Source organism: Cervus elaphus, chromosome 21, assembly GCF_910594005.1.
Source record: "Cervus elaphus chromosome 21, mCerEla1.1, whole genome shotgun sequence".
NCBI lineage: Eukaryota > Metazoa > Chordata > Mammalia > Artiodactyla > Cervidae > Cervus > Cervus elaphus.
In genome coordinates this window covers 55060885-55084350 of record NC_057835.1, presented here as the reverse complement: position 1 = coordinate 55084350, position 23466 = coordinate 55060885, and the positions used below count along the sequence as shown (strand labels likewise).

The window sequence follows — 23466 nt, the reverse complement described above, 5'->3', positions numbered from 1 at the left end:
AATTTTGTTTCTTTGAAGATCCAATGCAATACTAGGCACGTTAAAAAATAATATACTTTCTTATGATGATGTTTGTAGGAAGTACGTTTTTAACATAAATGGTCAGTCATTTATTTATTGTGTTAATGTTAGTCACTCAGTCCTGTCCAACTCTGCAACCCTGTGGGGTGTAGCCGGCCAGGCTCCTCTGACCATAGAATTCTCCAGGCAAGAATGCTGGAGTGGGTTTCCATTTCTTTCTCCAGGGGATCTTCCAGACCCAGGGATCAAAGTGGGGTCTCCTGCATAGCAGGCAGATTCGTAAACATCTGAGCTACCAGGGAACAAGTAATAAATAAATGGCATTTAACATTTGTGTCATGCCTTTCTGGGTTCATTTCTGTCTTGTGTAACAGGATCTTGCTTCATCTTACTAGTAGAGCTAGGTACCGTGCGTCTTAGAAGCTTCAGTTTTGTCCTACTGTTTGCCACCCTGTGGACTATAGCCCTCCAGGGTCCTCTGTCCATGGAATTCTCCAGGAATAATATTGGAGTGGGTTGCCATGATATTCTGCAGGGGATCTTCCTGACCAAGGAATTGAGTACAGCTACCTCAGACATTAAATTAGCCCTGATACCCTTAGAGGAAAACGGGGTTCAGAGAATATAGTATAGTAAGTAAAGGTGATACTGGTACTAGTCATGGTTTCCATATTTCAATAGTAGAGCTCAGAGATAGTTATATATATATATATAAAATTTATATATATATATATATTTATATATAAAATTTAATGCATCTGAAACTGTCACTCTTATTTCCAATTTTAATTTAGGAAGACTGTATTTTACTTACATTTTAATTTCTTTCATGCTTAAAATCTTGAATTCTAACAATTATAAACTTGTTTTACATTATATGCTTTTAAGTATGAAAATTACTTTGAAAAGATTTCAGAAATTAATGTTTTAAATTTAAATTATTAGCTCATTAAAAAATTACCTTCAGGTTCTTTTTGTCCTTGAAAATATTACACACATACAAATTCGTTATGAATACTACTTAGATATACATTGCACAGTTTTTAGAGTTTTATGTCTGCATTTTTTGTTGGGTATATTTATGGGACATGAATTTTGGGGTTATAAGGTATGTATATGTAGTAGATATGCCAGAGAGTTTTCTAAAGTTGTTGTACAAATCTAGTTTCTACCAGCAGTAAATGAATTGTTCAATTGTTGCACATCATTACTAAAACTTGATACCATCACTGTATTATATTTTAACCAGTCTACTTATTGAATAGTCTATATCTTTAGGTTTTATTTTATTTTATTTATTTATTTATTTATTTTTTCAAATCAAGAATTTTTATTGTCTCTTTAAAATATCACAACTGAGTCCACAGAACCATCTGCTATCTTGTTTCTGCAGCAGGATCACTGAGATCTTATTCATCAGCCTGCTGAACTGTTCCTTTTTCAGAAACATAGATACCATCCAAAAATTTTCCGATATCCTTGTTTTTAACTGTGGTGGCTTGCTGAATCAAAGCAGCTGAATTTGACACAAGTTCAATGTCATTTCCTTCAAGAATCAACTCATCTTTCTGGGCTTGAGATACTGAACAGGCAACCCCTGGCCTCATTCGAACCCTGTGTATGTATTTTTCACCCCAAAAAATTTCGGATTTCCACAAGAGAACCATTCTCCTGAATAACAACGTTGATGGGGAAGTGGGCATACACCGACCTCATCTTGTAACGGAAGCCCAGTGTAACACCCTTGATCACGTTCTGTACGTGGCTACAGATTGTGCGAACAGTGGCCAGTTCCTTTCTGCTTCCCCACCATTTGTCAACACGGAGCCTCTTCTTTTTCTTTCCAAGGAGACTGAGTTCTACATTGATGTGATTGAAGTCCCTCCGCAGGGTGCCTCTGGGGCCCTTCACAATAACTGTCCTTTCCTTCAAGGTAATGTCGACATTTTCTGGGATGTCGACAGTCTGATTGCTGAGAATGGTCTTCATTCTCGCAGTAGATGCGGCAGAGTTAGGTTTTATTTTAATGTTCAGTAAAATCAACTTCAATTTAGGATATGCATTTCCATGAATTTTAGTGTGTGCAGAGCCACATATAACCAATATCACATCACATCAACCCTAAATTTTAACCACTCATCTTCTCATCTTTTTTCCATCACTATAGTGTTGCCTTTTCAAGAATGTCATAAATAGAATCTGTATAATTTAAATTATGTGTTTATAGTCTGACTCTACAACTAGATATATATGTGTGTGTGTGTGTGTGTGTGTGTTTCATTCATTACAGAAGACACTCTGGACATCTGTTGTATAAGTGAATAAATGCATAATATATGCTACTTTATTTCAATTAAGTTTTCTGTCATTTTTAATAAAAATAAACACTTTTCACTGTTCATTTATTCTTTCTTCTCTCCATTTATTTGCTCCCTCAGTCAAAATTCATTGTGTCCTACTTTCCCCAAATGTTAAACTTTTTCTCACTTCAAATGTACACATTAAAGCTAAAACTTGATAGGTCTTAAATATATTGATTTATCAGAAAAATAAAAGTACCTAATCTGTTAAAAGTACCTAATCTGTTCTTAGGGCTTCTCTGGATGCTCAGATGGTTAAGAATCTGCCTGCAATGCAGGAGACCTGGGTTCAATCGCTGGGTTGGGAAGATCTCCTGGAAATGGAATGGCAACCCATTCCAGTATTCTTGTCTGGAGAATTCCATTCACAGAGGAGCCTAGCGGGCTAGAGAACATGGGGTCACAGAGTCAGACACGACTGAGAGGCTAATACACATACACAATCCATTCTTAATCCACCTACAGTGCAATAAAATGTACAGTTATCTTCAATTAGATGGGCTTATTAAAGAGAATAATCAATGATATCGACAAAAAAATAAAATTTCCAAACAATTTAGACCCAAGAAGGTAGTAGTAATAATAAAGTATATTTACAGAAAAAAAAATTTTTTTTTAAGGATCAGAATTTAGAAATGGTTTTTATGGTAATTGAAAAGTTGTTCATTGGGAGTGCTATAGCATTAAGGAACTTGCAAATATAAAACCTGTTTCAGATGTGTGGAAGAGTGCTTTACCTATTGCAGTCCTGAGAAGCTTGAATAAGGTTAAAATACATAGGGTCAATCCATGTGATGCTGACACAGACGTGAAAAGGTTTATTTATAAGTAACTTTTCTAAGTGATAACATATAACTATTATAATAAACTCACATGTTTTCATGAATGTCTCTATGTTTCTATTTGTTTCCCCTAAAATCCTGGGGCACTGAATTTCTTCATTGTCTTAGTTAAGACTCACACCTCATCTAGCCTTTGTTGGAAACTCATCCAATTCTTAAGACATGTCAAGTTGGAATGTAGATTGTAAACATAAATAGAAAGTGCAGAAATTTCTCAGGGACCCACAAGAAGTTGCATGTGACATGAATCCTCACTTAATTTTATGTTTGTTAAATTCTCTATCAAATTATTTTGGTTTCTTCCTCCCAACATATGGGGAAAAAAAACCCCAAAAACTGAAAAATGTGAAATTAGTAAAATAAGACCTGATGTCACAATTCAGCAAGGGTCTTTGGATAGAAAGGGTAAGAAACAGTTTTTTATTTTCTCTGAAGTCAATGCATAAGGAGGAGTTTCTGCCACTGTGTTTCACAAGTCAGGTGATTCTAAGCAAAAAATGCAAAACAAAAAACTGAATTTCTTGCCAGTCTCAAACTAAAATAACATGAATTCAACTATTATAGTAACTTTAGTTTGAATTCAAGTGAGTTAATTTAGGTCTATGGTAATATTATGAATGATATTATATGTATATATTTTCACCTAGTGGTAGCATGTATTTTTAACTGTACATGTCATCTACAGTTCTTTACAACTGATTATTTATTTATGAAGTGTAGTTCTCAGTGGAAAACTGAGAGGCATAGGAGACTGAGAGCCAGAGCAGGAGAGGAAGAGGAAGAAGGAGAAGCTAGAAATGAGGTGAAATAAATGGAAGGATGAGAGAAGGGAGGAAGAAAAGGAGGGGCAGAGGGTGAGGGAGAGAAGGGTGAGAGATTGAGTCTTAGCCAATAAATCTAGTAGCTGAAATAACTCAATATATCAAAGGCAATTTTATTAATGGGGGAAAGACAACCTAGGATAGAGTACATAGATAACAACTGATAAATGTGATGTTTAAAAGGAAACAAGGATTGTAACAGAACAGGCAGGTAGTATACACAAGCACAAAGTAAAAAAGGTCAAGTAATATGTTGTAATTAATTTTCAGACGTTGTGTAGGAAACAGGTAGTCTGTAATACTGATTCTGTCAATAGAAGGATAAAGGTCAGGTTGTGGCAAATTGTACAAGATGGGTTTTAATATAATGTTAGATTCTCTCCATCATTCCCTATGAGATAGTGCTTCATGTAAAATGGACTTATGTTCAGTCCAGAAACCTATGTTTCCATAGAAGTGGTATTTTATTTTCATATTGATCAAACATGCATGCATGCTAAATTGCTTCAGAAGTGTCTGACTCTTTGTGACCCTATGAACTGTAGCCCACCAGGCTCCCCTGTCCAAGAGGTTCTTCAAGCAAGAATACTGGAGTGTGTTGCTATGCCCTCCTCCACGGATCTCCCTGACCCAGGGACTGAACCCATGTCTCTTATGTCTCCTGCATTGGCAGGTGTATTCTTTACCACTAGAGCCACCTGGGAAACCTATTAATCAAATATAGGTATTGATCATAGGTTTTATAGCATGTGTATACATAAAGGAAAAATAATATGTATTTATTAAACACACAAAATATGTGCCATATTTTAGATGTTGTTTTAGAGTCTATAAACCATTCAGCCTGAATTAGTGGAGATTATCTTCATGAGATATTATAAAACAAATAGTGAAGAGTTGTAGAAAAGTTGCCTTCCTTCAAATCTCAATTTGCTACTTACTAACTATGTGAGTTTGGTAAGATCTTATTGCCTCATTTTCTTCACATATAAAATAGTGATAATAAAACAAATAGTACAGGGTATTGTGACTTAGGATAATATCTGACACACAAGGGCTACTCAAATATTAGATAATGTTAATAATTAAATATCCATTGTCTAAGTAAATAATTCTTTGAATTCTTGATATAAACTCTGCTTTTCAAAGCAGGCACTATATCCTTCTGTATCTAATCACATTTGCCCTGTGACTGAATGCATTATTCAAAGGCATTTTTGAACAGCCTTAGGGTGACCCCTGGAGAAGGAAATGGCAACCCACTTCAGTATTCTTGCCTGGAGAATCCCACGGACAGAAGAGCCTGTCCGGCTACAGTCCAGGGGGTCGCAGAGAGTCGGACACAACTCAGCGCACACACACACAGGGTGATCCCACCAGATAGACACAATCTTGTGTGATTCCTTCTCAGGGTGAGTTTGGGCAGGACTTGATTCTGAGCCATGAGAAAGTGGTGAAGGTGACGTGATATCACTGTCTCAATAAGGCTATGTTATGTGGCAAGGGGGAATGGGCGTCACAGATGACCATGTGGCACAGGACCGGTAGAGGCAACTCCTGGCTAACAACCAGCAAGAAAATGGGATCTTGGTCCTAAAACTGTAAGGAGATGAATTCTGCCAACAGCCTGAGGGATCTTAGATGCAGCTCTTTCCCTGCCGAGCCTCTGGTAAAATTGTAGACCTTGATTATATTCAGATGAGGTCCTAAGCAGGGTTCAAAGTATATGTTTATTTATGACATGCATATATACATAATCTACTGTGAAGATAAGCCTAAGGAAAGAGGATAATTTATAGCTTTTATCATTAATGTTATTTCAATATGAGGCTCTATGAAGACCATTCTTCCCAATAAGCTCAGATGTTTTGGAAGCCTTTTATGTGTCTACAGATCTACATTAACAGGCTAACTGGGGAATTTCCTGGTGGCTCCAGTGGTTAGAACTTGCTTTCACTGCTGACAGCCCAGGTTTGATCCCTGATCAGGGAAATAACTGCCCCTAACTCCCTTTCTTATATGTTCCCAAATAACACTTGGTGAATGAAACTTGATGACTAAAAATCTCTTTTTCAATATTAGCTTAATATAGCTGAATTCTTAAATTTATGGATTGTTGAATTATATGCTCAAGATGCAGATTCCCTAAATGTATTTCAGGGAAAATAAAAAATAACTGTAATTTAAAAATTCAGTCATTTTCAAATAACCATTTCTCATTAGAAGTAGAATGGCAAAGAATGATTGCTTGTATCCCCCAAGACACCACTTCAGGTTTCCATTTCATTAACATTTGTGTCCTTCAGGCTGAGGCCTTGGCGTGCTCTTCTAGCTTTCACATCCAACACGTGTCTTCTTTGGAGCAGTAGTCCAGTTGCTGCATAATGGTCACCCCAAAATTTAGTGGTGTTAAATCACAAATATTTTATAGTGCTTCATATTCTATTGGACAGAAACTCAGAAAAGGCTCAGTGGTGAAGGTGTCTCTCTTCTCCACAAACGCTTATCTTTGAAGACCTGAATGGCTGGAAGATAGAATGATGTGGTCTGGAAAATTTACTTCCCAGGTAACTTCTTCACTGACTTAGTGCCTGGGCTGGGTGAGATGATGGTTTGGAATAGTTGTGATTATCAACCAGAGCATCTACAGGTGGCCTCTTTGTGTGACTCGGGGTTCTCACCATATGGCATTAGTATGAGTGGAAAAATCATGAAAAGGAGTGTTCTAGAACCAAACTTCCAGGAGAGTCAAGTGGCAGCTGTACACTCTTTTCTGACCCAGTCTGTGAGATCATGTCATTTTCTTTTTTATTAGAAGCAGTCATCAAACCAGTCAAGATTCAACAAGAAAAGATTTGAGTCCAGATTTTGATGAGAATTGCAGAGTAGAAGAGTGTGTTGGATGGGAGACACTGTGGTTTGGTCAAGTTGGAAAATACGTTCTGCCACATAAGGCATGTTAAAGTTCTGAATGAAAAGCTGGAGAATTTGGGCTATAGAAAACTTCCATTACATAGAAAGTCGTTAGCCACTATGATCTGTAAGATTTGAATGGTTTGAATTCAAATCTGAAAGGTTTGAATGCATAACCTTTATAGTCTTTTAGGGTTAAAGGAAGCTATGATCCAGAATGTAGCCTATGAGTAATTTTTTAACTTGTGGTTCCCCTCTTTCCTGCCAGAAGTGCTGGGGCAGTCATTAAACCAGTGGTGAGTGCTAGTTTATTTTGATTTCTACTAGAACACAGTAAAGTTAGATGAAAAGTAAATAATAGGGAATAATGTGACTACTAACACAATTGTATATTATGTAGATAAAATGTTGGCTTGAGGTATAACATAGAAGGAGAAAACGTTCTCTCATTTTCTTTATTCAGCAGTTTTAGTTGTTTGCTTAATGTTATTATTAGAATATACTAAAATATTAATAGATTTTTATTATAATAATATATATTTCTTAATTTTTATTACAAAAACATAAATTCCTTTATTTGCCTTCAAAAAGGACATCATACTAAAGAGGTTTGATTTTTATTAGTTCATTATATACCTTTATAGCTTAGAAAATAAAATGAACTTACATAAGTTAGACATTTTAGTGAGATTCATACACTAGTACCCATAAATATTCACATTCATATGTAGTTGTCTGAGTAATAAGAATTCATTGAGAAATCACAAATTGGGTGGAATGCTCAGGATCATTTAGGTTTATTAAATAGTAATTGCAACATATGTTCCTTTTTCAAAAGTAAGCTAGTTTTTTTTAACTAGTTATAGTTTTTAAGTAAAAGCAAAAGAAATACTAAGAAGATAGAAAATCAAAATTATATATTTATTTTTATACTTGATAACTGCATGTACTTTGACAAGTTGTTTAGATACAAGCTGAATCATTTATAAGATTAAAAGGCTATATTTACAGATTTCAAAGACTCCTTACTTATATAAATTTCTATGCAAAAAAATATAAAAAGGATAATTAAAATATCAATTTAGTGAATAAAACTGACATTTCAAATGCCAGATATTTGACATCTTGAGCATTAGAACTGAACAGCTGTATCTATACACCTATCCATATATATGTTTATAATATCTTTATGTACCCTAGATTCACAAATAAAATACACAATTTAATATTGGTCAATTTAGCACTTACTCTATGGGATAAACAATACAGTCATCAAAAATATATTATTTATAATGGCAAATTTTAACTTGTAATTTAGAATGCATAGCATAGTTTTAAGAGTTTGGAGAGAGGATATGTCAAGTTAAACTACTAACTGTCCATTTATTTTTTTGTTCTTTATGCTTTATTGGCAATACAACTCTGAGTCAATTTCATGTTCTTACTCCTCCATGTTTAACTTAGAGATCCAAATAGCTAGTTTATATAAAATATGTTAAGGATCTCAGTATTCATAATCTAAGATTTTAAAGTTGTTCTTAGAGCATAATTTATTGACATGGAACTATTCAGGAGTTTAGAATCAATAAAGGTTATTAAAACTTGCAAAATTTTCAAGTAACTTAACTAATGTAGTAACATAAAAACATTAAATTTGTAGACCCATTATTGTGTTAAAGGTGAATAAAAGTATCATCTGGGTGCCTGATTCTCTTTAATGCAGAAATTAATTGAGGCAAAAGACAGTTTTCTCAGGATTCTGAATTGAGGAGCATTGATTCATTCAAGTTTTCTAAAAGACGAGTGAAATTTTCACACACTAATTTTTTGAAGTTGAAGAATGATCTATGTTAGGTACTTGTATAATGAAAACATTCATTTGGGGAAAGATGAACACATCTAAATAAAGGGAAAGTACCTTTAGGTGGGTTAATCATTAATTACCCATAATCTACAAAGTCAGATGGTAGTCAGTGAATAAATGGTTACATGGCAGCAGGATATCTTAATGAGAGTTAAGAAATTGTGTCTAGTAGTTCTGAATGAAGACATATTTGGAAGGGATAGTTAGCCATGAGCATGGCCAGTGTTATCCAGAAAGTGTCTAAATTTTGCTGTAGAGGCAATTGGTTGAAGATATTAAAGAGAGTCAAAACCTATTCAAAAGATTTTCTCAAATTACTCTTCTTAGATAATATAGTCATTTAAGTATTTTTCAAATTTAAAATATGGTATATTTTTGTAGTTTCTGTTCATGTTTTAAACTTGCTTATTAACAGTAGTAGACAAGAATTTGCATTTGTTTTAAAAATTAAATGTGTGAATATACAGACAAATATGCAATAATTACTTCAAATGTTGCTTGGGAAAGGTTGTATGCTTAATTTTAGCAAGGATATAAATATGCTTACTATTGCTCATTTTAAAAACCAATTTAGTAAATACTAGATAAATCAATACTTTTAAAAGTTTATTTCTTAAGGATCATATTTCTTAAGGATAGTCACGCTATATATTTTTTCACTTACATACTGGAGAAGAGAACATGTCTTATGCTATAAAATTCTAAAAGATTGTTATAAATTATCTTTCATACTCCTGGGCTAGGACATATTTTCCTTTCATCAAATATGTGCATAGTTTGAGTCATGGAGGAAAACTTCAGGGCAAAAACGTTGTTCTTCTTTGATTGTCCCTATATTTATCTCTTGACTTCAGGCTTGAGAATAAAGCTGAGTAAATTCTAGCACTTGAGAGAAATGAGAAACCAGTTGTCTGTGAATTTTTATTGGCATACTAAACTTCAATATACAACCTCATCCTTTGTATATGTATTCACAAATATATAGACTGTATTATTATTTAATTTTAAAACTCACTCAGGAGAATATAAACTATGAAGAAAGAAGTAATATCTATATGAATAAGTGTTCCAATGCATTCTTCTTACATGCTGATGGATGACATACATTTTCTGGGATGCGTTCCTTCATTTGGAGACTGTGCACAACAAGAAAATACTTTGTGAATGAAGTAAATGTACTTGTCTTCACTATTATATACTTATAACATTTAAACATTTCCATCCTTATTGAGCTCATTTTATGCAACAGGCAGTGTGCACAGTAAACATCTTTGAACTTAATTTATTAATTAGGACTGAAGAGTAGACGTTATGAAACAGGTCAGGGAGGAACTGTCCAGTTAGAACTGGACATGGAAAACAGACTGGTTCCAAATAGGAAAAGGAGTACGTTGAGGCTGTATATTGTCACCCTGCTTATTTAACTTACATGCAGAGTACATCATGAGAAATGCTGGGCTGGGTGAAGCACAAGTTGGAATCAAAGATTGCAGGGAGAAATGTCAATAACCTCAGATATGCAGATGACAGCACCCTTATGGCAGAAAGTGAAGAAGAACTAAAGAGCCTCTTGATGAAAGTGAAAGGAGAGAGTGAAAAAGTTGGCTTAAAGCTCAACATTCAGAAAACTAAGATCATGGCATCTGGTCCCATCACCTCATGGGAAATAGATGGGGAAACAGTGGAAACAGTGGCTGACTTTATTTTTCTGGGCTCCAAAATCACCTCAGATGGTGAAGCAGCCATGAAATAAAAAGACGCTTACTCCTTGGAAGGAAAGTTATGACCAACATAGACAGCATATTAAAAAGCAGAGACATTACCTTACCAACAAAGGTCCATCTCGTCAAGGCTATGGTTTTCCCAGCAGTCATGTATGGATGTGAGAGTTGGACTATAAAGAAAGCTGAGAGTGGAAGAATAGATGTTTTTGAACTGTGGTGTTGAAGACTCTTGAGAGTTCCTTGGACTGCAAGGAGATCCAACCAGTTCCTCCTAAAGGAGATCAGTCCTGAGTGTTCATTCTAAGGACTGATGTTGAAGCTGAAACTCCAATACTTTGGCCACCTGATGTGAAGAGCTGACTCATTGGAAAAGACCCTGATGCTGGGAAAGATTGAAGGCAGGAGAAGAAGGGGACGACAGAAGAGGAGATGGTAGGATGGCATCATTGACTCAATGGAGTTAAGTTTGAATCAACTCCGGGAGTTGGTGATGGACAGGGAGGCCTGGTGTGCTATGGTCCATGGGGTCGTGAAGAGTCGGAAACGACTGAGTGACTGAACTGAACTGAGGTAGCATTTCCATTCCAGTATCCTTGCCTGCAAAATCCCATGGATAGAGGAGACTGGTGGGCTGTAGGCCATGCAATTGCAGAGTCGGGCACAACTGAGCAACTAATACTTTCACTTCATATAGCCTTTTCTAGATTTGTCTTATGATTCAGTCCCAATTTTTTTATCATTGTCCCTGTACATTTGACAAATAAACAATGTCTTAGTCCTGTGTGTTTTCTTACACACATGGGCAAATTCTGATGTTTTATATATATATAAAACAAAACAAAAACATATATATATCTTATCACACCTTTTCTGTTATCAGTTGTCTCTGTCTTTGTTATTTTTGCAGGTGTCTGTAAATAGCCAACTACTCTTTAGTGCATAATGCTCAAACCATTAGATAAACATTCAGGGATATATCCACCTGCCTTTGATAGTTCTTGCAAAGTTCAGTTCACATTCACCCATGTGTAGATCTCATGCCCCAGCTACAGTGCAACTTTTATTGTTCCCTGGACTTCACAAGTCTGAAATTTTGCTCAGCTGCCTTCTTTCTGCCTAGAATTTTCTTCTCCAGTCATGTCTTCTTTTCAATGCTAGCTCAAGTCCTGCATCTGTCGCCAATCTGATGTTCTACTTGGATCCTCCTCCTTCTTCTTTTGGATTACCTTTGTGTGTGTTTGTGTGTGTGTGATAAAATATACATAACAAAATTTGCCATTTTAGGCATTTCAGTTTATAATTTATTAAGTCCATTTAAATTGCTGTTTCACTATCACTACTAGCTTCTACATCATCCAAACTGAAAATCTATACCCATTAAACACATCCTCCAGTAACCACTATTTTACTCTCCATTTCTATGAATTTGAGTATTCTAGGTACCTTGTATAAATGAAATTTTACAGTATTTGTCATTTTTATCTAGCTAATTTCACTTACCATAATGTTTTCAAGGTTTATACATCTTGTAGCATGTATCAGAGTTTCATTCCTTTTTAACGCTGAATAATAATACATAGTTTTTTATGTCATATTTTGTTTATTCATTAATTTGTTGATAGACATAGTATTTTTTTTTCCCTATCTTTTGGCTATTGTGAGTAATGGTGATTTGGGATACAAATATCTGTTTGTGTCTCTTTTTTCAAATCTTTTTGGGTAAAAACATAGAAGTGAGATTTCTAGATCCTATCATAATTCCATGTTTAATTTTTTGAGGAACCATCCTACTATCTTCTACAGTGACTGTACCATTTTACATTCTCACCAGCAGTGTCCAAAGGTTCTAATTTCTCCACATCATCTCCAACACTTGTTATTCTCTAGATTTTTTTTCTGTTTTAAAATATTAATTATTCTAATGGATGTGAGGTAGTAATTGAGGGATCTTTCCTTAATATAAGAAATTAGAAATAATATTTCTGTCCTTTTATAATGATCTATTTATGACCAGGGCTTCCTGATGGCTCAGACGGTAAAGCGTCTATCTGCAATGCTAAAGACCTGGGTTTGATCTCTGGGTCGGGAAGATCCCCTGGAGAAGGAAATGGTGACCCACTCCAGTGCTCTTGCCTGGAAAATTCCATGGACAGAGGAGCCTGGTAGGCTACAGTCCATGGGGTCGCAAAGAGTCGGACACGACTGAGCTACTTTACCTTACCTTATTTATGATTTTATAGTTTATTGTAGTCTGCATGGAGATCTGTCTGATTTTACTAAAATATTTGGAAACCAGGGAAAACTCAATGGCTCAAGAAGTAAAGAATGTGCCTGCAATGCAGGAAACATGTTTGATCCCTGAGTTGGGAAGATTCCCTGGAGAAGGAAATGACTACCCACTCCAGTATTCTTGCCTGGAGAATCCCATGGACAGAGGAGCCTGGTGGGTTACAGTCCATGGAGTCGCAAAGAGTCAAACAAGGCTGAATGTGCACACACCCATTTGGCAATTAGATTTTGTTTACACCCATTTTTTTCAACACACCACATATTTTATAATATACTCTTGATAAGTGTTGGATAATCATTACATTTCCACATTATTGCTCTCATTTTAATACTTGAAAGTGTTAAGCAATATATTATGGAAATTATGGCAAAATTCCTTTAAAATCATGTTATTTCTGTTTATTACTCTGATTCATCTATAGAAGTACTTTAAGTTAACCTTGTACACAATTCTTGTCATTCTTCTAAATAGAATGTGTCGATTTTTTTTTAACCAGTGTTGGAATATTTAAACATTTTAAGGTAAGTATTGAGGTAAATTGTTTATTATTTTATAAATATTGCTGTTTGATATTTGTATAATGAAGGCACTTTAATGCATTAATTAAGGTTTGCAATATCTAAGTATATGTTGCATAACATTTTAAATATATGATATATCTTACTAAATTTGGTTATTTTTCCTGTAACTTCTATTCACATTCTCCAAGCTTATTCAGAATTCTAATAGGAGTCTTTGAAATCCACAAAAGATAAATTATAAATGGTTCATTAGATCTTTGGCAGTCAGAAACCTAATTTAGAATTTAAAATGTGGACAACAACAAAGCACTTATCACAGAACCATATACTTGCTAATGCTTAGAAACATAAAATCTGTGAAATATAACTCTTTCTCCGAAGTCAGTAGGCAGGCTGAGTGTTATGATGGTGCAAAGTAATGTTTATATATTATATAATGTATATACAGCAATATATTAAAATCAATTTGAAATGAGATGTATATGAGTAGAATCCTAACCTATATAAATTGTATATTTAAACAAAGAAAAGTTAGATAGTATAATACTACTTGTCTTAAAATTTCTAAATATTTTCAGCAGGGCATTAAAAAAATTAACAGTATGTGTTCACTGTAATATACATCAAAGGAGGATGCTATAATTTCTATATTGACTATTTTATGAGTAAATTAGAAGAAAGCTGAAATAGTCAAGTTGTCACATTTAGGGGCACTTAAGTAGTCTTGCCTGGAAAATCCCATGGATGGAGGAGCCTGGTAGGCTGCAGTCCATGGGGTCGCTAAGAGTCGGACACGACTGAGCGACTTCACTTTCACTTTTCACTTTCATGCATTGGAGAAGGAAATGGCAACCCACTCCAGTGTCCTTGCCTGGAGAATCCCAGGGACGGGGGCGCCAGGTGGGCTGCCGTCTATGGGGTCGCACAGAGTCGGACACGACTGAAGCGACTTAGCAGCAGCAGCAGCAGCAAGTGCAAATGTAATACATACATATATACATAAAATTGGGGCTAAAGTTAACCTTTAAGAGATCTCTGAGACTAAGCACGTGATGAACTGGCAGTACTTGGAACAGACTGCATATTTGGCCATTTGACAAAATTGGTTAGAATGATGGGGGAAATATTAGAAATCTTCATTGTATATGATAAGAAGTATGAATTTAAGAATTTTTTTTCCCATTTTGGTTTTGATTTTTTCTTTCACATATTAGTGTTCCAGCAATGCTAGTAGAAAAGACTCTCAATTTAAATAACTTGAAATTTTGCTTGTAAATCAATTGACATATATTTAAATTTCTCTTTCTGAATTTCTCCATTAATCCATGTGCTTGTGCTACTATCACATTGTCTTGATTACTGTGGCTTTTTATTAAATCATGAAATCAAGTAATATTAGTCCTCTAAACTTTTTCTTCTTTTGTCTTGCTATTATAGACTGTTCCCTTTTCAATGTCAATTTTCAAATAAACATCAAGTCTACAAAAATTTTGTGAGATTTAGATTGTGGTTGCAATGAACTGGCAGATAAATTCAAAGAGAATTTCCTCTACTGATACAAAAAATGTGGCATATTTCTATATTTATTTATTCACTGATATTTTTATTTAACTTCAAATATTTTGCATATTTGAGGATTGCCTGATGTCTCAGCAGTAAAAAATCCACATGAAATGCAGGAGACACGGGTTCGATCATTGAGTTGGGATGATCCCCTGGAGGAGGAATTGGCAACCCACTCCAGTATTCTTGCCTGGAAAATCCCATGGACAGAACAGCCTGGTGAGATAGAATCCATAGAGTTGCAAAGAGTCAGACACAACTGAGTGACTGAGCACACATGCACATTTTGAATATTTAGTTATATATCCCTAAATATTAAATATTTGGACAGGCTATTGTACATAGTACAGTGTTTTGGTATATTTTAATTTAAATTCTAATTATGCATTACTAAAACCTAGTAGTTTATTATTTTTCTAAAGTTAAGTAGAGTGAACTCATTTTCATCTACTTCAAAATAATTTCTAGTAGAAATTATTGTTTGATCCACACTTTTTTTGGAAGTATATTGCTTAGTTTCCACATATTTGAGGATTTTTCAAGATATTTCTGATGTTGATTTTGATGTTAATTCCATTATGGTCACAGGGCATACTTTAAGTGTTTTCAATTTTTGGTCTTTATTGGCACATCTTCAAGACATTTATATGTGCACTGGAATGTATAGTTTTCTTCTAATGGTATGTTCTATAAATGCTAATTAGGTCTTGTGATTTGCAGTCTTTTTAGGTCTTCATTCTTGCCAATTATCTGTCAACTCATTTTATAGATTACTGATAGAAAAGTGTTGCCATCCACAACTATAATTGAGGATTTTTCTAGTTCACTTTTCAGTTCTATCAGTTTTTACCTAATGCATTTTGAAGCTATATTCTTAGATATGCTACTGCATGTTCCTTCTCTTCTCTTAAATGGTTAAAAGTAAACAATGACATAATATGTATGCATGTTATATTGCTATAGCATGTGTATAACATAAGTATATATGTATGTTGTATATACAATATATAATGTATTCTATATTGTTATGGATCTAAGTCAATCTAAATCTAAAGTAGATTCTTTTAACTTTAGATATGTATTATAAGCCCTAGAGAAGTCACTAATAATTCAAAAATACAATTTAAAAGATATTTAAAAAGTTTAAGTGCTATACTAAAAAGAGAATAGTGCCACAAAATACACCTGAAGTAGAAAACAAAGAGGAAACTGCAGATATAAATAACTATATCAATATCATTTAATGTAACTGGATTACAAAGTCCAGTGAAAAGGCAGAGATATTTATATTGGATGAAAGAAAAAAAGAATCTAGATAAAACTATATGCTATCAACAGGAAAGTTAAAGTCCCTCAGTTGTGTCTGATTCTTTGCGACCCCATGGACTATACAGTTCATGGAATTCTCCAGGCCAGAATACTGAAGTAGGTAGCCTTTCCCTTCTCCAGGGGATCTTTCCCACCCATGAATGGAACCTGGTATCATGTATTGCAGGCGGACTCTTTACCAACTGAGCTATCAGGAAAGCTATCAGCAGGAGATGCAATTTAAATTTAAAGACACAAATAGCTTGAAAATAAAAAGAATAGAAAGATATATACCATACAAAGAGCAACTATAGGGAACTGGAAGGGCCCCACAGTATTAGACAAAATTTATCTTAAAAGAAAAAAAGTCACTAGAGATAAACGGCCACAATCATAATGATAAAAATAAAAATGTCAGCCCATCAGGAAGATATAACATTTATGAAAGTGTATGAACCTCAAAAGAGAATCTCAAAATACATGAAGCAATATCTGATAGAACTGAATGGAAAATAAGTAATTCATCAATAACAGTTCTAGGGCTCAACACCACAACTCAACAGTGCAAATAGCAAAAAAATTAGTATAAAAATAAAAGATAGTAATAATACTATGTACCAACTAGTGTAATAGACATCTATAGAACACATCATCTAATAATAGAGCACATTCTATTCGAGTTCACATGGGAGAGTCTCGAAGATAGATAGTACATGAAGTCGTAAAAAAGTCTTAATAAACTGAAAAGAGTGAAATCATACAAGGTATGTTCTCTGATTATATTCTATGGTCTTCTCTCACCAGTTCTATTCAACATTTTAGTGCAATGTATAGCCAGAAAAATTAGTTATGAAAAAGAAACGGGCTTCACATAGGAAAAAAAGAAGTGAAAAGTCAAGCTATTTGTTTTTGCAGATAACGATTTTGTATATAGAAAGTCCTAATAGTTCCACTAAAAAATTGGACTAAAAAATTATTCCAGCAAGGTTGCATAGTCAATGCATATATATGTCAACTCTATGTACAGTAGCAGTGAACATTCTAAAAATAAAATTAATTAAAAAATTCCATTTAAAATAGCATCAAAAAGAAGTATTTTGGTTTAAATATGACAAAAGAAGTGTAAGAATTGTACACTGAAAACTAGGAAAGCATTTTTGAAAGATATTAAAGAAATTCCGGTGAATGGTAAGGTATACCATGATCATGGATTTAGAGACTTAATATTGACATAATATCAGTAATCCCTAAATTGATCTACAGATCTGATGAAGTTCTAATAAAATTTTCAGCAGAAATGTCTTCAGTAATTGACAATTAGATGATTTGAAGTCATATGAAATTTCAAGGGACTCAGAAGAGCCCAAATAATTAAGTAAAGGATTGAAAAATGAGTGGGGGAGCCCCAGTGGAGATGGGTAAAAGCATTTCAGGTAGAAAGAACAGCATGTGAACACCCCATTGTAGAAGCTTGAGAAGCCCTAAAGTAAAGTCAGTTCAATCCCTCTTTAATTAAATTAATTAAATACCTTAATTAAAATACCTTTTCCTTGTAAGATAGAAAAATACACAATAAAAATTGATGGAGATCATAATTAAAGGAGGGGATGAATTTTTCACATTTGAAAATAAGCTTTCAGTTGCCTAATTATAATATAGCAAAATGAAACATTCCACAGCTGCTATTAAAATTAGTTATGGATTTATTTACTATCATAAGGCCATATAATTTTTTTATTTAGAAAAGCAAATAAAAATAAAGTACAACTTTTAAATCTTACTTTATCTGTCTCATATATGGGTAGACAGATATGGGAGATAAAGTGCATATATACATATACATGCGTTGTTTAGTGGCCCAGGGCCATCTGTCCATGGAGTTCTCCAGGCCAGAACACAGGAGTGGGTTACCATTTCCTTCTCCAAGGCATAAAAGTGGAAAGTGAAAGTGAAGTCGCTCAGTCATGTGTGACTCTTCGAGACCCCATGGACTGCAGCCTACCAGGCTCCTCCGTCCATGGGATTTTCCTGGCAAGAGTACTGGAGTGGGGTGCCATTGCCTTCTCCATCCAACATTGCTAAACATACTGAAATTTCTAATTAGGGATATTTAACTGTCATCAGTGGGCTTCCCAGGTGGTACTAGTAGTAAAGAACCTGTCTGCCAATGAAGCAGACATAAGAGATGCAGGTTGGATCCCTGGCTTGGGGAGATCCCCTGGAGGAGGGCATGGCAGCCACGGACAGAGGAGCCTGGCAGGCTACAGTCTCTAGGGTTACAGAGTCAGACACAGCTGAAGCAGCTTAGCATGAGTGCACGAACTGTCGTCAGTACGATTATTGATGACTGTCAGTAGTGGCTATAATGGAAAATATAGGTTGGGGTAATTTGTTCTTATCAGAGTGAGGGGTAGAAGTTAGGTAGAGTCAGGTTAGGAGAACTAAAAGTAGACGGGAAGACAGAGAAATAGGAAAGTACCAAAAGGACATTCCTACCAAAATGAAATCCAATCAGCAGAGATGAGTAAATAAACAGAAAGGAATTTGGTCAATCTTTAAAAGTCAAAAGATAAGGAAATACAAGTAGAAGACTCAATACTAGTTCGCAAAACACTTTGATAGATAGCAATGCTTTACCTCTGATACGGGCTTCTCAGGTGGCCCAGTCAGTGAAGAATCCACCTGCAATGCAAGAGACTGCCTGCAATGCAGGAGACAAGTGATCAAGACATCAGTTCAATCCTTGGGTCGGAAATATCCCTTGGACAAGGAAATGACGACCCATTCCAGTATTCTTGCCTGGGAAATCCCATGGACAGAGGAGCCTGGCGGGCTTCCCAAGAGTCGGACATGACTAAACAAACCGCCACCACACCTCTGATATATAAATGCTTCAGACTGGATTATTTTAGGTCAACTGGGAAGCAAGTGGGAAAATTTTGGTACTAGCCATTTCTGTTAAGAATTCCCTGTATCCTACAGAGAAATAAGTACTTGTCAAACTGCTTAAGTTCGAAAGAGTAAAATATTTATGTAGATAAAAAGTGGTATATGCTGTCAGATATTTTAAAGGTCAGGTACTCTTTTATTGCATCTAATTAGAACATTAATAAATTATACATAACTTTTCCAGGAGTCAAATGGCACTTTAAAAGATGCAGAAATAATTTTTACCTTTGAAAATATCAAAGAAAGTCAAATTAATTACGGCTAAATAGACAAATATGCAAGACTTAAAAGAAGGAAGCCTCATTCATGTTAGCTACACTAGCAAATGCTATTTGCAAAGTGAGATTTAATCTATGCTGCTGAATTCTCATTATATGCATTGATATGTAGAACTGGATTCTGCTGTAGCACTTTTCATCTTCAAAGCTCTCTATATACATTAACTAGGAGTGATTTAGTTTAAATTTTGTAGTACAGGCATCTTTAACTAGGAAATAAAGTAGAAGAGATTAGATAAAAGATGTTCTCTCTAATGAATATGAACACTTCTGTTTCTACAACAGCCAGGACTTTTGGCTTTAAATTAACTCTTTATGATCATTAGATTTTTATTCTTGTGTAAAACAAATATATTTCAATTCCATCAATAATTACCACTTTAAAAACAATACACAAGATTTTTTAAGAGAAAGAAAAAAGACCTGCCAGTTTTCACGAGTGATAAAAGCAAAACAACCATTGTGACAACAAAAATACGTCGAAGATCATTTTATACTTTTGTGTGAGTCTTTTTGCAAACGTTAGCTCAACAAATGATGTGTGGTAGATGACATAGAGTTTCAGCTGGCTGGAGCAGAGATGATGGTCTCAGATAAAATAGAAAATGAGGTTAAAACATTTGTCAGGATTTACAATATGAAAACAGTGGCTTATGTTTTCACTGAAAAAAATGCTAATGCATTTTTGATGTTTGAGTTTCAGAATTATCTCAAATTCATAATGAGAAACTACATGCTTAACCATGGTTCTGCTTTTATAAAAATGTTGGCAATAAGTCAAGATTCTTTGTCTCCAAGAACACTGTTTTTATCATTTCATCATGTTGTCCTTCTGAGAGGTCAAGAAACTGATAAAATACTTCCATTAATAGTAGAATTCTTTAAGTCTTAGGCAGTAGTTTATATGGTACCCATACTGGATCTCACAGATATATTATAAATAATATGGCAAAAAATGACCCCAACATTTAAATAATATAAAATTATAAAACTGTAGCTGGGTTGTTCTTTAATAAAGCACTTATAAGTACATGTACATATTCTGTACATGTTTGACTTTATAAATTCAAAAGTTTAAAAATGGGTATGAAAAATTTTCTCCTAAAATTCTCCTTACATAATATTGATTGGTATCATATTGAATATTATTATTCATATGAAATAGTACTATAATCATATTGACTATTCTTATGATAGAAGTATATATATCGATTATAAAAAGATGAAGAAAACATTGATATTTCCAGCTAAGATACTATGGTTATTGCTGAGAGAAAGAAAAGTATAAGAAATACAGAAAGTAAAAATTGAAGAGGCAAAGGAACACTACATTACAGAAAAAAAATAATCAACTTGGTGGTTGAAAAATATGCAAAGTAAAATAATTGTCAAAAATAATTATAAATCTGATTTTCCAAAAAGTAACATAATACAGTACAAACTATGTTAATGAGAAAAGTGGGAAGCAGTGCATATTTGAAGAGATAGTACTTGATTTATAATATATTGTTTCATTTTTTGATGTGTATAGATGTTTATTTTCTATATAATAAAAGTACAAAATGTGAAAATTTTAAGATATAGTTTTGAAAATTTGCCTCCTTCCTTCAGGTAATGGAGTGATCATGATAGTGACTGATGAGAGAAAAGAAAAAGTGATTAATTATTTCTCTTTATTTGATTTCCTTTAGGCTTGTGTGGGAAATTAAGGAGTGAACTTAAAAGTGAATTCCCAAAAGGGAAAGAATGAGAAACAAAAAAATGGAAGTAGAAATGTTTTCAAATTATAAAAGAAAAAATCTTCACCAACTAGGAAGCTATTTAGAATGAATATTAGCCCTTATCTCACAGATTTCCATTTAATTAATTAAGAAAGATTTTAAAAATCAGAATAATCATTTGCAAAATTGAATTAGTGTTCACCTTATCAAATCCATCACCAGCACTTAGAATTTCACTTCTCAAAACTGACAATGGAGACAAAGGGAACTTTGATCCAATTAGGAGAAAAACTGAATAAGATGTTAAGCAATTGACTTTTGGAAGGGAAGTCAAATAAAAATCATATTAAACTACTACAAGGAAGAAGGTGGAATCTTAATGTGGGCTATCAGGATGACAATGACCCAATTAGCTTATAAGCACACTAACTCTTAAATACATTAATGATAGGAATTGTTGTCAATTAATGCTAGTATCACAGATATCTCACCTAATGCCTGAACAAAGTAAACAATCAATGAACATTACTATCATAGTTGAATTCATATTGGGATTAGACTCCTACATTTTCCACCAATTGCAAATTTATTGATTGTAATTTTTCTCTCTCCCTAAGACACTTAGCTCCTGTGGTGAGGATTCATTTCTTCAAAAATATCTTCACTAATTCCTCTAAAAACACTTATAAAGAACAGACAGAAATGTCTAAGATGTTAATAAGTGATTAAGACTTCTTTAAGAAGCTTTGAACCCATTCAGCAAGCTTTTTTATGAGATGGCTTAGGCAAATTGTCCCATAAAGTGAAAAGTGAAAGTGAAGTTGCTCAGTCCTGTCCGACTCTTTGCAACCCCGTGGACTGTAGCCTACCAGGTTCCTCCGTCCATGGGATTCTGCAGGCAAGAATACTGGAGTGGGTTGCCATTTCCTTCTCCAGGGAATCTTCTCGACCCAGGGATTGAACCCCGATGTCCTGCATTGCAGGCAGATGCTTTACCCTCTGAGCCACCAAGGAAGCCCCAAATTGTCCCATAGGGGAGCAATATTCCAACAAAGCTTTTACTAGCCCAGAACCCAAACCTCAGCAATGTTGCTTCCTGAATCCCAGTTATTAGTAATTAAAATCTGTTTAATCTCTTTATAACCATAGTTCTCAACATTGGCTGCACATTATAATTAACTGAGAAGTTAAAAAAAAAATACTGATATTTGGATTTCATAACTAGAGAGGACACCTAGCCAGGGTTAATTATCACTGGTGTAAAAGTCCAATTTTAACTTATTACCAGTCTGGGGTATACTGATTAATGCAAATTTAAAACCTGTTTTTGTGAGAGCTCCATTATTTATCCATTACAAAGACAATTAATTCTCTTTAGTGTTTACACTATGAATTATTAAGGATATTAGCATTCAAGACTGTATTATTCATTGTTTCTAATTTCCTATATTAGCACTTTGATATGTTTGCAGCATCTTTCATCAGAAAAGCACAAGAGTTAGGGGCTTCCCTGGTGATTCAGATGTGAAGAATCTGTCTGCAATGTAGGAGACCTGGTTCAATCCCTGAATTGGGAAGATTCCCCTGGAGAAGAAAATGGCAACCCACTCCAGTATTCTTGCCTGCAAAATTCCATAGACAGATGAGCCTGGCATCTAGGCTACTGTCCAGGGGTTTGCAAAGAGTTGGACATGACTGAGTGACTAACAATGCATAAAACTGTTGACATAGCAGACCTGAGTAAACTATCCTTGAACTACTAACAAGGTTGATCTTTGATGGATATCCAAGACCGTGACTGATTATCAGTAAGTTTCCACAAATGATGAATAGAAAGTTGTGCAAAATGATTTATGCAAAAACATGTCATAGGCAGTACAACACTATCCTTTTGAAAGTCTGGAATTTTGATACATGACCATCCACCAATAAAAAGTCTCAAATATGCTTCCTTGATAAATATTTTAAACGTATTTTCACAATTTGTTGCTGGAAGAATTGAGCATACCCTGTGTTTCCATGGAAGAAGAGTCTTGAAAGTTTACCCACATGCATTTTCCCTTTGCTTCTTTTACTTTGTATTCATTCACTGTAATAAATACTAGCCAAAGTAGTTATTTAAGTATTTCTAGTAAATCTCCAAAACTGAAAGTTGTCTTAGAGACTCTCAACACAAATGTCTTGACCACATATCAGATAGAAAGTTAGATTGTATTTATAACTAATTCTTTATATGGGATTTAAGGAAAATGGACAGAATGTCACAAGTGATTTTTAGTTTTGGCTAAAAC

General features: G+C 34.4%; 1 pseudogene; it reads right to left on the bottom strand.

Moving 5' to 3' along the window:
* Nucleotides 1-1331: 1331 nt before the first annotated feature.
* On the bottom strand, nucleotides 1332-2027 carry LOC122679346 (annotated as a pseudogene).
* Between the last annotated feature and the right edge of the window lie 21439 nt (nucleotides 2028-23466).